This window comes from Microtus oregoni, unplaced genomic scaffold, assembly GCF_018167655.1.
Source record: "Microtus oregoni isolate MIOR12 unplaced genomic scaffold, Mior012 000019F_ref0000042, whole genome shotgun sequence".
NCBI lineage: Eukaryota > Metazoa > Chordata > Mammalia > Rodentia > Cricetidae > Microtus > Microtus oregoni.
Window position 1 is genome coordinate 20,751,720 of NW_024543078.1, and position 13,059 is coordinate 20,764,778.

The following is a 13,059-nucleotide window of genomic DNA, read 5'->3' on the forward strand; positions in this document are numbered from 1 at the left end:
TAGGTGTGGGTATGAGTTGCTTTTCATGTGTTAGCAAGGAGAGAGAACTTGGTTGATGAAGTGCCTACCACACAAGCATGGCCTGAGTCCAGATCCACAGCACCCACATGAAGCTCAACTGTGGCGGTGGCATGTGTCTATAACCTTCGTCCTGGGTGGGAGGGGGAGCAAGCAGAGAGACAGATCCCTAGAGAGACTGTCCAGGCATTTTAGCCAAATGGGAGCTCCAGCTTCAATGAGATCCTGTCTCAAAATGTATAGAGCAAGCTGGGTTGAAGTCCGGTTTCCGAGCACACTTGTCACAGTGGTAATAAGAATGACCAAATGTGCACTGTAGGTACAAGCCTGCCGATAGGTGAGCACCTGAAATGGCGAGTACTCAGGCGAAGAGAGCACTTCCTTCTTTGGTTCTTCAGTAGTTGATGAGTAGCAATAGCTTATTCTCGCATTTTCAGGGCATGTCAGTTTACTTCAAATAGACAATATACAGAGAGAAGGAACATGGAAAGTACCTGCACGTTAATGTTGCTGTATTTCACTAAGAAGAGTCTAAAAAGCAAAGTGTACAGTCCAACATCTAGATCAACAACTGAATGAACACAAAATATAACACAGATTAGTTCAATAGGCAGTTAAGACGGAACACTAAGGATAGTCAGACAATTGAAAACATGGGAAACAAGAGTGAAAACTGAAACACAAAAATGATAAACTAATTCTAAATCCAGATATATTAGTATTTACATCAAATGTAATTGCTTTTAATCACTAAAATATAACCATCATCAAATTTAAAAATAATGACCTCACTATCTGTCAGAAATCCAGTTCCAATATAATGGTATAAGCAAATTAAAAGGAAATGGGAGAATATATTACGCAAATAGTAATTGTGGTGATTTGAATGAGAACGGCCCCCATAGGCCATATATTTGAAGGCTTGTTCCCCAGTTAGTGGAACTGCTTGGGAAGGGTTAGGAGGTGTGGTCTTGTTGGAGGAGGTGTGTCACAGGGGGTAGGTTATTATCATTTTTAAATTGCATTATTTATTGTGTGTGCATGCATGCATATGTGCACACAAATGTGTATACAAGTCATGGTAGAGGTCAGTTTCTGGGACTCAGCTCTCTCTTTTTACCATCGGAGTCTTGAGGTCCCCCCGCTTGAGGGTAAGTGCCTTTACCCACAGAGCCATCTTGCCAGCCCTCACCTCTGGAAGTAAACTGAAACAGGAGTTCACACAGAACTCAGTAAGAAGTTAAGATTTCTTTTTTCTTTTAAATAGTCAGATGCTAATCCAATTAATCAGGACAATTTTTGTTTGTTTTAAATAAAGTATAGATAACTGTTAGTGAGTCTTAATTATAGAATACTTACTCGCTGAAGTAATCTCTCCAATGGGTCTGCATTCATGTTTCTTGGCATCAGCACCTCCCTGCTCCCAAGATCCACATACATAAAAAGTTAGAAACGAAATTGCACAAGAAATAAACCAATTTTTAAATATCTATGCATCTAAGAAGAGAGATTTAAAATACATGACACAAAAACTGGTAGAAGTAAAAACAGAACTGGGGAAATCCAATCCTCCTCAAGACGTAAGTGTGAGGTGATAAGAGAAAATCATCAGGTTGACAGGCTTGGTGCACAGGCTATAGCCGGCTCTCCCTCCAAGACGAACCAGATCCTGGATCTTCAAACACATCAACACATTTTTATGAATAGAAACCACACAAAGTCTGATCTCTAATGATATGGAAATAGACCAAAAAATATCACAAAGGTACCCAAAATCACACAAGCATTTGGAAATAAGTTCAGCATCGTAGTTGTATAACCTCTCATGACATAAATCTCAAGAGCAATTATAACACAGTATGGACTGGCTGCAGATAGCAATCTAAGGCAGGTACGGTGTTGCAGGCCTACAGTCCCACTCTGCAGAGGGGGCAGGAGGATGGCAGGTTCCAGGCCACCCTGGATACACCCAGCACCAAACGACAAGGAGGGCAGTAGGAGGAAGAATGAAGGCAGTAGCACCAACATGGTTTCCAAATACTCTAGTAAAGACAAATCCATTTAAGTTCTTTTTGTTTTGTTTTTGGTTTTCAAGACAGGATTTCTGTGTAGGTTTGTAGCCTATCTTGGAACTCACTCTGCAGACCAGGATGGCCTTGAGTTCACAGAGATCCACCTGCCTCTGCCTCCCAAGTGCTGGGATTAAAGTTGTGTGCCACCACCACCTGGCAAGAAATGTAAAATTTATGAAGTAATAAATACTTAAGGTGATAAAAATAATTAAAGTGGTAAAGAGGCCAAAATAAGAAAATAGTACACATTAACAATCAGTGTCGGCCGGTCTAAACCAGAGGTGAAAGATTAATAGATACTTTAAATCATAAAGAAAAGATAATAAATTTTCCTCAAATGACACAGTGACTAAAATAACTGGATGTGGTGAATTGTAAAATAAAATTGCTCTTGGCTGGAAAAAGTAGATGACCTGGATATTTAAATGGGAAGGTTGAGGGCCTGTGTGAAACAAGAGCATGAGGCTGTTGTGAAGGGTTTTCTGTCCTGAGTGCCTCGCAGAAGGCTGCTGAGGGGAAGGCATCTGCTTCGTGGGCATCATCTTGCTTCCTTCCACTCATGTTGACTGAGCAGGTTTACACACACTACAGAGAATTTGGGAGTCTCTCCTCATCTTTTTATTCTGTGACTTTTTCTTGGTTCCCTGGTTTATTTCGTGAAACTATGAAATGCTTGGTTGTAAAAGCAAAACCATGAAAAAATTCTGTGGTAGCAAGGATGGCAGAGGAATGCCTGAAAAGGTGTCCCATTCCACTCAGTGGCTGGGGGGCTTGCCAAAGCAGCCCTGAACAACAGACTGCCGGACCTTACTGAAACAGCTTCTGGTTTATTGACATTTTTCTTCAGGTTTGATTCTTTTCATTCATTCATTATAAAGTGAATTTTTTATGTACACATGTCATCGTCCTTGATCATCTCCTAAAGATTGTCTGGACTGTAACTACAGTCTACATGGCTCTAGCTTTTGTACCCACAATTCCATGCCCTTGTTCTGCTTCCCAGTCTGCAGGAGTTTCTAATTGCTTCTGGGGGTGAGATGTGTGTGAAGGGGGGAGTTGATCAAACAGCACGATTCCAGGGCTGTGAGCCAGGCATGTTCCCAAAGTAGAAAGCTTGGTACCAGTAGGTACTTATTTTTTTGTATATTTCCTGAGTAAAGTAGGGAATTTTAGTCTTCTACTGTACTTGTGAATTATATAAGCCCATCTCTTAAACTGAGGACATCCTGACATCCTGACAAAGTACCTTTAAATGGACCTTTCATTGTAAGGTTTCATTTTTACGTAAAATTGAATGAAATGACGACTCTAATTCAACCCCTCAGAATTAAATGAGTGTTACATTTCATGTTTTAGAGTGAGTTCATTCGTACTGTGCAGACATTAGACCTAATGTTTTGGGGACTTTGCTCTTGTCCCATATACCGTCCCATCGCTGTATCCTGTGTAATTTTACAATCTGATGCTCCCCTGGTGTGCCGAGCGAACGCATGCTAATATGCTGGAGGATTAAAGCCTCACTGTTTTGTGTCAGGCTAATCCTTCACATATAGATCATCATCACTTGACCTGACAGAAAGATGGCTGCAGTTCTGGAGGAAAACCCTCTGTGGAGAAGTATCAGTTCTGTTATTTTATATCGGATGAATTCCGTGCCTCTTGAGAGGTAGCCGTGCAGTTCCAAATCAACGTTAACAAACTTCATGAACATATTTTCTTCAGGTTTTATAGGGAGCCATAAAAAAGGTGTCTCAGTTATGGGACAAAATGGTACAATTGACCCTGTCTATGCTGACTCTGACATTATTGAAGGAGCTCTGACACTTAGGAATTGTACTTTCCTATTTCCATCAAAGTTTTAATCTTGGTTTAAACTTTAATTTTCTTATACAACTTAAAGTGTTTCTGTTTAAACACAATAGTGAAATAAATAATAACATTTCTTTACTTGCTCATGTTTTCAAATAAACTAGGTAAAATTACATGCATGTAGGTGAATATTAAAATTGGTCATGGGACTAGATGACTATTATAATGTGGAGATTGATGTATATTTAAGAAGTGGTCAAAGGAAATTAAATAAAGCATAGATTTGTTATGTTTTCTAACAGAAGGCTGTATGGAAGGACTTTATTATTTTGGATGGAGTGTTCAGTGGCTGAGGAGAAATAGTGACTTTGAATGTTTTAATAAAAACAAGAGTTTTGTTGTTGCCCATTTGTTTGTGGAGCCAGGTTCTCACTCTGTAGCCTGTGCTGACCTAGAACTCAGTGCAGCCCTTGCTTAAACTCCGAATAGTCTCCTTGCCTCAGCTTCCTGAGTATTTGAATTACAGGCACGAGCCATGATGTTTGGTTTAAGTTCTTTCCCATATGTAAGACAATGTCTTTCACTGTGCAGCCCAGGCTGGTCTTGAGTACAAGTCCTTGCAGTCTCTCCCTGAGATGCTGACATTACAGGTCAGTGGCACTAGCCCAAGCAGACATAGAAATTTTCCTATACCTACATAACACATGGGAAGTATCTTACGTATGTATCTTAGAATAACAGAGCATTTGGAAGTGTAAAATTGCAGTAGATTGTAGAGAGCATGAACTTAAAATCTTGATTTTTTTTAATGGTTGCATTTTAGTTTCTGTGTCTTGTTTTTTAAAGGTAAGATTTTAAAGATTGATTTGGATTTGTTTTGTATTTATGTGTTTGAGTGGGCATGTGCACGTGAGTGCCCATGCTCACAGAGACCAGGAAAGGGCAGATCCCCTGGAGTTCTAGGAAGTTGGTAGCTGCCCAGCAGGGGTTCTCTGAAGAAGCAGTATGTGTTGTTAAACTTTGAGCCACTCCTCCAGCCCTAGGGATGTATTTTTGTGTTCTTTAGAGCGTGTTCAAAATCAAAGGTGGTACAGCTATCCCCATCACCTGCTGTCCACATTTCCCACCAGCAGAGTATGTTGGCTCCAGTTGATGGTCCTCAAAGGCAGAGCCTATTGTAAGGTTCATGCTCAGTGTTTTATCTCCTATGGATTTTGACAATGTCCAGTAACACTTATCTACTATCACACCATCAGACAGGATAGCTATAAAATTTATTTTATTAATTAATTTTCCCAAACTGATACAGTTTCCCCTCTTTCCTCTTCCCCTAGCCAACCCCTGCCCCCACCCACTCCTCCTCCTTCAGTGAAGGGCGGGTCTCCCATGTATAGCAACCAGTCCTGGCATATCGAGTTGCAGTGAGACTAAGCCCCTCTTCTCCTATGGGAGCTGAACAACACAACCCAGTAGGAGGAAAGGGTCCCCAAAGCAGGTAACAGAATCAGAGACAGTCCCTGCTCCCACTGTCAGGGGTCCCACAGAAAGACCAAACCACACAACTTTAACGTATTTGCAGAGGGCCTAGGTCAGTCCTCTGTAAGTTCTCTGGCTGGTGGTTCAGTCTCTGTGAGTTGCTGTGGGCCTAGATTAGTTGATTCTGTGGGGTTTTGTGGTGTCCTTTGTTCCTCTATCTCCTGTAATCCTTCCTCCCCTTCCACAGGACTCCCCAAGGTCTGCCTAAGGTTTGGCTGCGGCTCTCTGCTTCTGCTTCTGTTGCTGAGTTAAGCCCCTCTAACAGCAGTCGGGCTGGGCAACCATTTACTAGTCTAGCAGAATAGCATTAGCGATCATTTCATAGTTGGAACTAGGAAAGATCATCCTGAGTGAGGTAACCCAGACTTAGAAAGACAAACATTGTATGTACTTTCTCATAAGTGGATAGTAGCTGTGAGCCACCATGTGGTTGCTGGGAATTGAACTCAGGCCCTCTAGAAGAGCAGCCAGTGCTCTTCACCACTGAGCCATTGCCCCAGCCCTTGGATATTAGCTGTGAAGGATAATCATGCTGCAATACGTAGACCCAAAGAAGCTAGATAACAAGGAGGACTCAAGGGGGGACACATAAATCTCACTGTGAAAGGGAAATAGAATAGACGTCACAGGCAGATGGGGGTGGGTTTGATGGAGAGTGCGCATAAGAACAGGAAGGATCATCAGGTAGGGGGAGGATGGGTGGAGAGAGTACAGGGAAAGACAGCTGGAATCTGGGGCGTCTTTGGGATGAGCTAGAAACCTAGCTCAATGGACACTCTCAGGAATCTATGAGGGTTGACAGTAGCTAAGACTCCTAGCAATAGGAGATAGGGAGCCCGAACTGACCACCTCCTGTAACCTGGCAAGACTGCCAGTTAAAGGATTGGGACCCAACCCAGTCACATAACCTTTGACCTACATATCTTTACAAGATATGTTAGGGTAAAGGTGACGTAGAAATTGTGGGAATAGCCAACCAATGACTGGTCTAGCTTGAGACCCACACCATCAGAGGGAGCCCACCCTTGACACTGCTTGCAGGGCCAGGACCCAGAGTCTGGACAGCCCAGAGACCTAGAATAGAACCAAACATGACTGGCAAACAAATAAAAACAGAATAGTTTAACTGCCCTTGGAATCTTCTGCACCCTGCCTGTTAGTCTCTTATTCCCATCATCCCTAATACCCACTGATCTTCCTTCACACACACACACACACACACACACACACACACACACACACGTATGGGTCTAGGGATACTGTTGCTGTGATGAAATAGCATGACACAAAACAACTTGGTGAGGAAGGGGACAGTATTTGATTTACATATCAAGAGTCACAGGCTACTGTAGGAATCTGGGGGCAGGAACTCAAGCAGGGTGGGGACCTGAAGGCAGGAGTTGATGCCAAGGCCATGAAGGGATGCTGCTTACTGGCTTGCTCCTCATGGTTTCCTCAGCCCGCTTTCTTAGAGAACCAGAGACCATCTGCCCAGAGGTGACCCCACCCATACTGGTCTGGGCCTCTCCCCCATTGATCCCAACTGAGGGAAATGCCCCATAGGCCTGCCAACAGCCTTATCCTATGGAGGTATTTTCCTAACTGGTATTCCTACTCTCAGCCCACTCCAGCTTTGGTCAAGTTGTACGGAAAACTATCCAGCATGGTATGTATCTGTAAAGACTTATAGAACCCACAAGTGAGAGAAAATGTGCTATTTGTCTCTCCGCGTTTGGCTTATTTTACTTAACATGATGGTCTTCAGGTGTTTTCAGCACATGATAGTATTTTATTCTCCTAGTTGACCGAAATGCCATTCTGTGTTTGTAGGACATTTTCTTTACTCAGCTGTCTATTGATGAACACCTAGGCTGATTCTAAAAGTTGGCTGGTGTGAACATTGCTACAGTAAACATGGACGCTCAGGTATTTCTATGGGATGTTGTTGATCCTTTGGGTATACCTCAAAGTAGCAAAGCTGGGACACGGTCATGTGATGGTTTGGGGAACACCAAACTTATTTTCACTGTGGCTGCACCAATTTGCACTCCAATAGGGTATAAGAGTTCCATTTCCTCACATCCTCTCGAGCATTTGGTTTGTTGGTTTTGTTTTTGTTCTTTGTTTCCTCAGACAAGATCTTACTATGTAACCCTGGCTGGTCTGGAACTTGCTCTGTAGATCAGGCTGGCCCTAAACTCATAGAGATCTGCCTGCCTCTGGCTCCTGAGTGCAGGGATTAAAGGCATGTGCTACCACACCCTTGGCTCTAAAGCATACCCAATTCATCACCATTATCCACCTCTACCTCTCAAGCTCTTCATTCCTCTCTACCCCAAGAGGGTATGACGTAGATATTAGGGGTTGAGCATTCACCTCAGTTGACTAACTGGGGGTCCCTGTGTTAATCCAAACAGAAGCTTCTGTGATGGGGCTTGGAGATGCACCGGTCTATGGGTATAATGATAAGTCATTAGGAGTCAGTTTGATGCTATGCCTATTTAGCAAAATAATAGTAGTATGCACTTCTATAGGACCTATGACCTGTCTAGCCACAGGGCCAGACATGGGTTTCAACTTGTGAAGCAGGCTTTGTATCCAATCAGAAAGTGGTTGGTTACACCCAGGACATCCCTCCCAGGATTGCATCAGTGGGCATGTCTTACCAGGCCAGTTGTAGCTTGCAGGGTTCATAGCTGGGTAAGGTGATAATTACTTTTCTTCTCTAGTACATGCATAGCACCTTTTAGCACTATGAAAATTAGCTAATAGGTACGAGGCTTCCAGGTAAGCACCCGCTTGATCTCTCTGTTCTGACGCATGTGTGTGTGTGCGGTGTCTTCAGCAAACCGTCCAGTTCTGGATGGTAACCAAGACCAATGGCGATAGCTTGTAACACCTAAAGGGTAACAAGTCCAAAAGAGATTGCCCCTTCCCAGCGGTGGGAGCTGTGGGATTTTTATGTGTTAGTATGTAGTGTCTCATGGGGACATTGTTGCTCTAATGTAGGGCAATTCTAATTAAACCTTTAAAAATATATTTGTATGCATATGTTTTAGGAAGCTGCTACAGTGGTAGGTCTCCATATAACCTTTTGAAATGTCTTTAATGTTAACTGTCTCTTCCAGGAAATTTTTATTTGTTCTTTGAAATTATAATGTGCTTTGGTTATATCTGCCTCCATCCTCCACTTTGTGCTCCCGTCATGACCCCTATCATATCCCGCCCCCCAAGTTCATGTCCTATTTATTTATAGACCACTAAATCAAGTCAGTGCTGCCTATATGATCGGCATGTGTGGACAACCAGTGGGTCATGGGAGGCCTAGCAGTGGCCAGTCTGTAAGTGACCATCTCTTCCCAGGCAGCCATCACCTGCATGGAACTGCTTAGGTAGGGGGAGAGCCATCGGAGCCCCTTCTCGGTCTATGCTGGAATAAAACAGTGAACAGTTAACTCTTTTAGTTTCTGTGTATGTGCCCATGTGAATTTATGTGAACTTCATATGTGTTGGTGGAGCTCAAAGGGTAAGATCCCTGAAACTGGGCTTAGAGGTAGTCATGACCCACCTAGTGTAGATGCTGGGAACTGAATCCCGTTCTCTACAAGAGAAGTAAGAACTCTTTGAATCCTTGCACTATAATATATATATATATATATATATATATATATATATATATGGTATTTTGTCTGTCTGTATGTCAATAAACCACATGTGTGCTGGTGCCAGGTTGCCAGGCATGGTGGCCTTTGCCCACTGAGCCCTGTCACTGACCCCAGGATAGTGCACCAAGTTCTTAATCCATCTAGCCCCTCCCATCTACAGCCCAAGTTTGGGTGTTCCAACTCCTTCACCACTCAGCTGCTGCTGTTTCCACACTTGGTGCAGCTGGTGGTCTCTTGTTCCCATCTGGATCCTGTGTCCGGGCCAGGTTCTGAGGTCCCGATAGGGTGGGGATGATATGCATTCCAGATCTCTCAAATTTTGGTCTTCTCTGGTTCTATGTCTGTGGGCTGCTGAAATATTGTCCCCTGACAGTGAGTTCAAGCAGGATGGATTCATTTTCTGTGGAGGTCTGCTCATGGTGCCACAGTCCCACAGTCCCACGGTGTAATTGCTTACACTCCTACGTAATGATGGAGAAGGGGATTGTGGGCTTGGAAATGTTCTTATTTCAGATTTCCTTACCTCCTTTCTACTGTGTATCTGACATTTGCTATGGCTGTTGAATTCAGCCATCAACTTGGGTTTCTTCTTTAAATTGTAATGTGTGTGTGTGTGTGTGTGTGTGTGTGTGTGTGTGTGTATGTGCATGCATGTGACACCACATTCCTGTGGGTACCCCCAGAGGCCAACAGAGGGCGTTAGATCCCTGTAGGTAAGGTGACCCGACTGCTGAGAACCCAGTTTGGGTCCTCTGCAAGAAGAGCAAATGCTCTTAACTGCTGGGCTATCTCTCCAGCCCCCTTTCCACAGTTCTTCACCTGCAGATGCTCAGAGTCCCTGGGGGCACTTCCCTAGGGTAATTCAGGTCCTATGTTTCAATCCAGTGAGGCAGTCTGTGTCTTTTGATTTGCGAACAGAAGTTTAATAACTTCAATTCAGAACTGTTCTTGAAAGATGCATATTCCTGTCATTTCATTTCTTTGTTGTTGTTGGATACTTCTGTAATCCTCATTCTCTTATTTGCTATTTCAGTGAGCTTTTCTTCCTTGCAGCCTCAATATGTTTATCTTTCTCCTCTGTGTACAGGATGCCATGGAGGGCTGGCTTAATGGTTATGAATTCTTTCAGTTTGAGTACTTACCATGGCAAGTTTCTCTTTCTCTGTTAATTGTGAAAGACATCTTTCCTATCTTTCCTGGAGATAGTAATGTGGGAAGAATTTGTCTTTTAGAACTTGAGATACATAGTTCTACCCCATCCTGAATTTTAGGGTTTCTTCTGACAAATATGCTTTATTCTGATAGCTTTGCCTTTATGTATATTGTCTTAATTAGGGCTTCTAATGCTAGGATGGAACACCATGACCAATGCAACTTGGGGAGGAAAAGGTCTATTTAGCCTACACTTCCCTATCACTGTTCACCACGGAAGGAAACCAGGACAGGAATTTAAACAAGGCAGGAACCTGGAGGCAGGAGTTGATGCAGAGGCCATGGAGAGGTGCTGCTTACTGGCTTGCTCCACATGGCTTGCTCAGCCTGTTTCTTAATAGAATCCAGGACCACCAGTCCAGAGATGGCCCCAGCCACAATGGTCTGAGCCTTCCCTCATCAGTCACTAGTTAAGAAATGCCCAACAGGAAGCCTATAGCCTGATTCTATGGAGGCTGCGCTTCTTCTTCTTCTTCTTCTTCTTCTTCTTCTTCTTCTTCTTCTTCCTCTTCTTCTTCATATTATTATTATTATTCTCATTCTATGGAAACATTTTCTTCTTCTTCTTCTTCTTCTTCTTATTATTATTATTATTATTATTATTATTATTATTATTATCATTTTAAGACAGGTTTCTCTGTGGCTTTGGAACCTGTCCTGGAACAAGCTCTTGTAGACCAGGCTGGCTTCGAACTCACAGAGATCTGCCTGCCTCTGCCTCTAGAGTACTGGGATTTAAGGCATGTGCCACCACCACATAGCTGGCATTTTCTTAATTGATGTTCCCTCCTCTCATATGGCTCCAACTTTTGTCAAGTTGTGACATAAAATTATCCAGCAGAGTATGCATCTATAAAGAATTATGGAACCCATAAATAAGAGTCTGTTCTGTGCCGGTACCAACTGTTTTTATTACTATAGTTCTGTAATATATCCTGATGTTTGGAATGGTGATCTATCCAACAATATTGTTTTTCCTCAGATTGCATTGGTTACTTTCCTATTGTTGTGATGAAACACATGACCAAGGCAGTTCATCTAAGAGAGTATGTTTGGGCTTATAGTTCTGGAGGAATAAGTTCATCATCATCACAGCAGGAAGGGGTGAGAGCTGGCGAGTATGGTGGCTGGAGCAATAGACTGAGAGCATCTTAACCTACGAGTAGGAAGCAGAGAGAGCAAACTGGGGAAGGCATGGGTCTTTAGACTCTCACAGCCCACCTCCAGTGACCTATGTCCTCCCACAAGACTGCATCTCTCAAACCTCCTCCAACAGCTCCTGAGACTGGGGGTGGGGGGTTGGGCAACTCATTCAAGCCACCTGTTGTTCTAGTTTTGGTTGTTCTGTAAAAGTTTTAGGATTTTTTTTAACATTTATGTGAAGAATATTATGGAGACTTGATTGGGATTGCATTGGTTTTGGTAGAACGGTCATTTACCAATCCGTGAATATGTGTGGTCTTTCCTAACTTCTAACGCAGCGGTTCTTCATCTGTGGGTCAAGAAACACAGATTTTACATTATGATTCATAACAGCAAAATTACAGTTGTGAAGTAAAAATGAAAAGAGTTGATGGGTGGGGTCACTACAGCATGAGGAAATGTATTAAAGGGTCTCAGTTTTAGGAACGTTAAGAACCACTATTCTAATTTCTGCCTTAATCTCTTTCTCATAGATTGAACATTTTCTTTTTCATTTATTTCTTTTTTAATTTTTGAGACAAGGTTTCTCTGTGTAGCCCTGGCTGTCCTAGAACTCACTCTATAGATCAGACTGGTCTTTGTCTCAGAGATTGGCCTGCCTCTGCCTCCTGAGAACTGGGATATAGTTTTGGTGAAAGGGGTATTTCACTCCCTAGGTTAGGTTAATTCCTGGATATTTTATTTATTTATTTGTTTGTTTGTTTGTTTATTCGAAGCTGTTATGATGAGGGTGTTCGATCTCTTTCTCCACCTGTTTGCTAACAGACTTAAGTAGATTTTGTACCTGGAAGCTGAAATTATTTATTTTTAGAAGTTGTCTGGTGGAGTTTTTAGAATCTCTTATATATAATTATTATGCCATCTGCAAATTTGGATAATTTGACTTTTCCTATTTACCTTTTAATGTCTTTCTCTTATTGATTTAGCTAGTGTTTCAAGGGCTATATTGAAAAGAAATGGGGATAGTGGGTAGTCTTGTCTTATTCCTAATTTCAATGGGATTGCTTTAGGTTTCTCTCCACTCTGTACTATTGGCTCTGGGTTGGTCATATATAGCCTTTATTATGTTGAGGTAGTTCCCTCCAGTCCTGCTCTCTCCAGGACTTTTATAATGGAGGGATGTTGGGTTTTATTAAAGACTTCTTCTTCTGAGTTTTTTTTAAAGGTCTTTCTATATTACTATATTTTATATTACTATATTACATTACTATGTTTATTACGTTGAACTATTCTCAGATCTCTGAAATAAAGCCAACTTGATCATGGTAGATTATAGGAAGTTAAGTCCTACCAGGCCAAAAGGAGCCAACCTGGAGTCTGCTTGGCACTGTCAGATGTCCTGATCGCGCCTAACCAATGAGCGGTAACCAAGCGCTGTCAAGGGTCAAGGGATCTGAACACCTGGGTGTGGGAGAGTATATAAGTTCTTCCCTGTTGTTAAATAAATGAGTTTGCAGGATGCCTTCTACCTGACTTCCAGTCTGAGAGGTTGACACCCTGCCTTCTCACCCCCTCCCCCGAGGAAGACATTAGGGCTCAGCAAC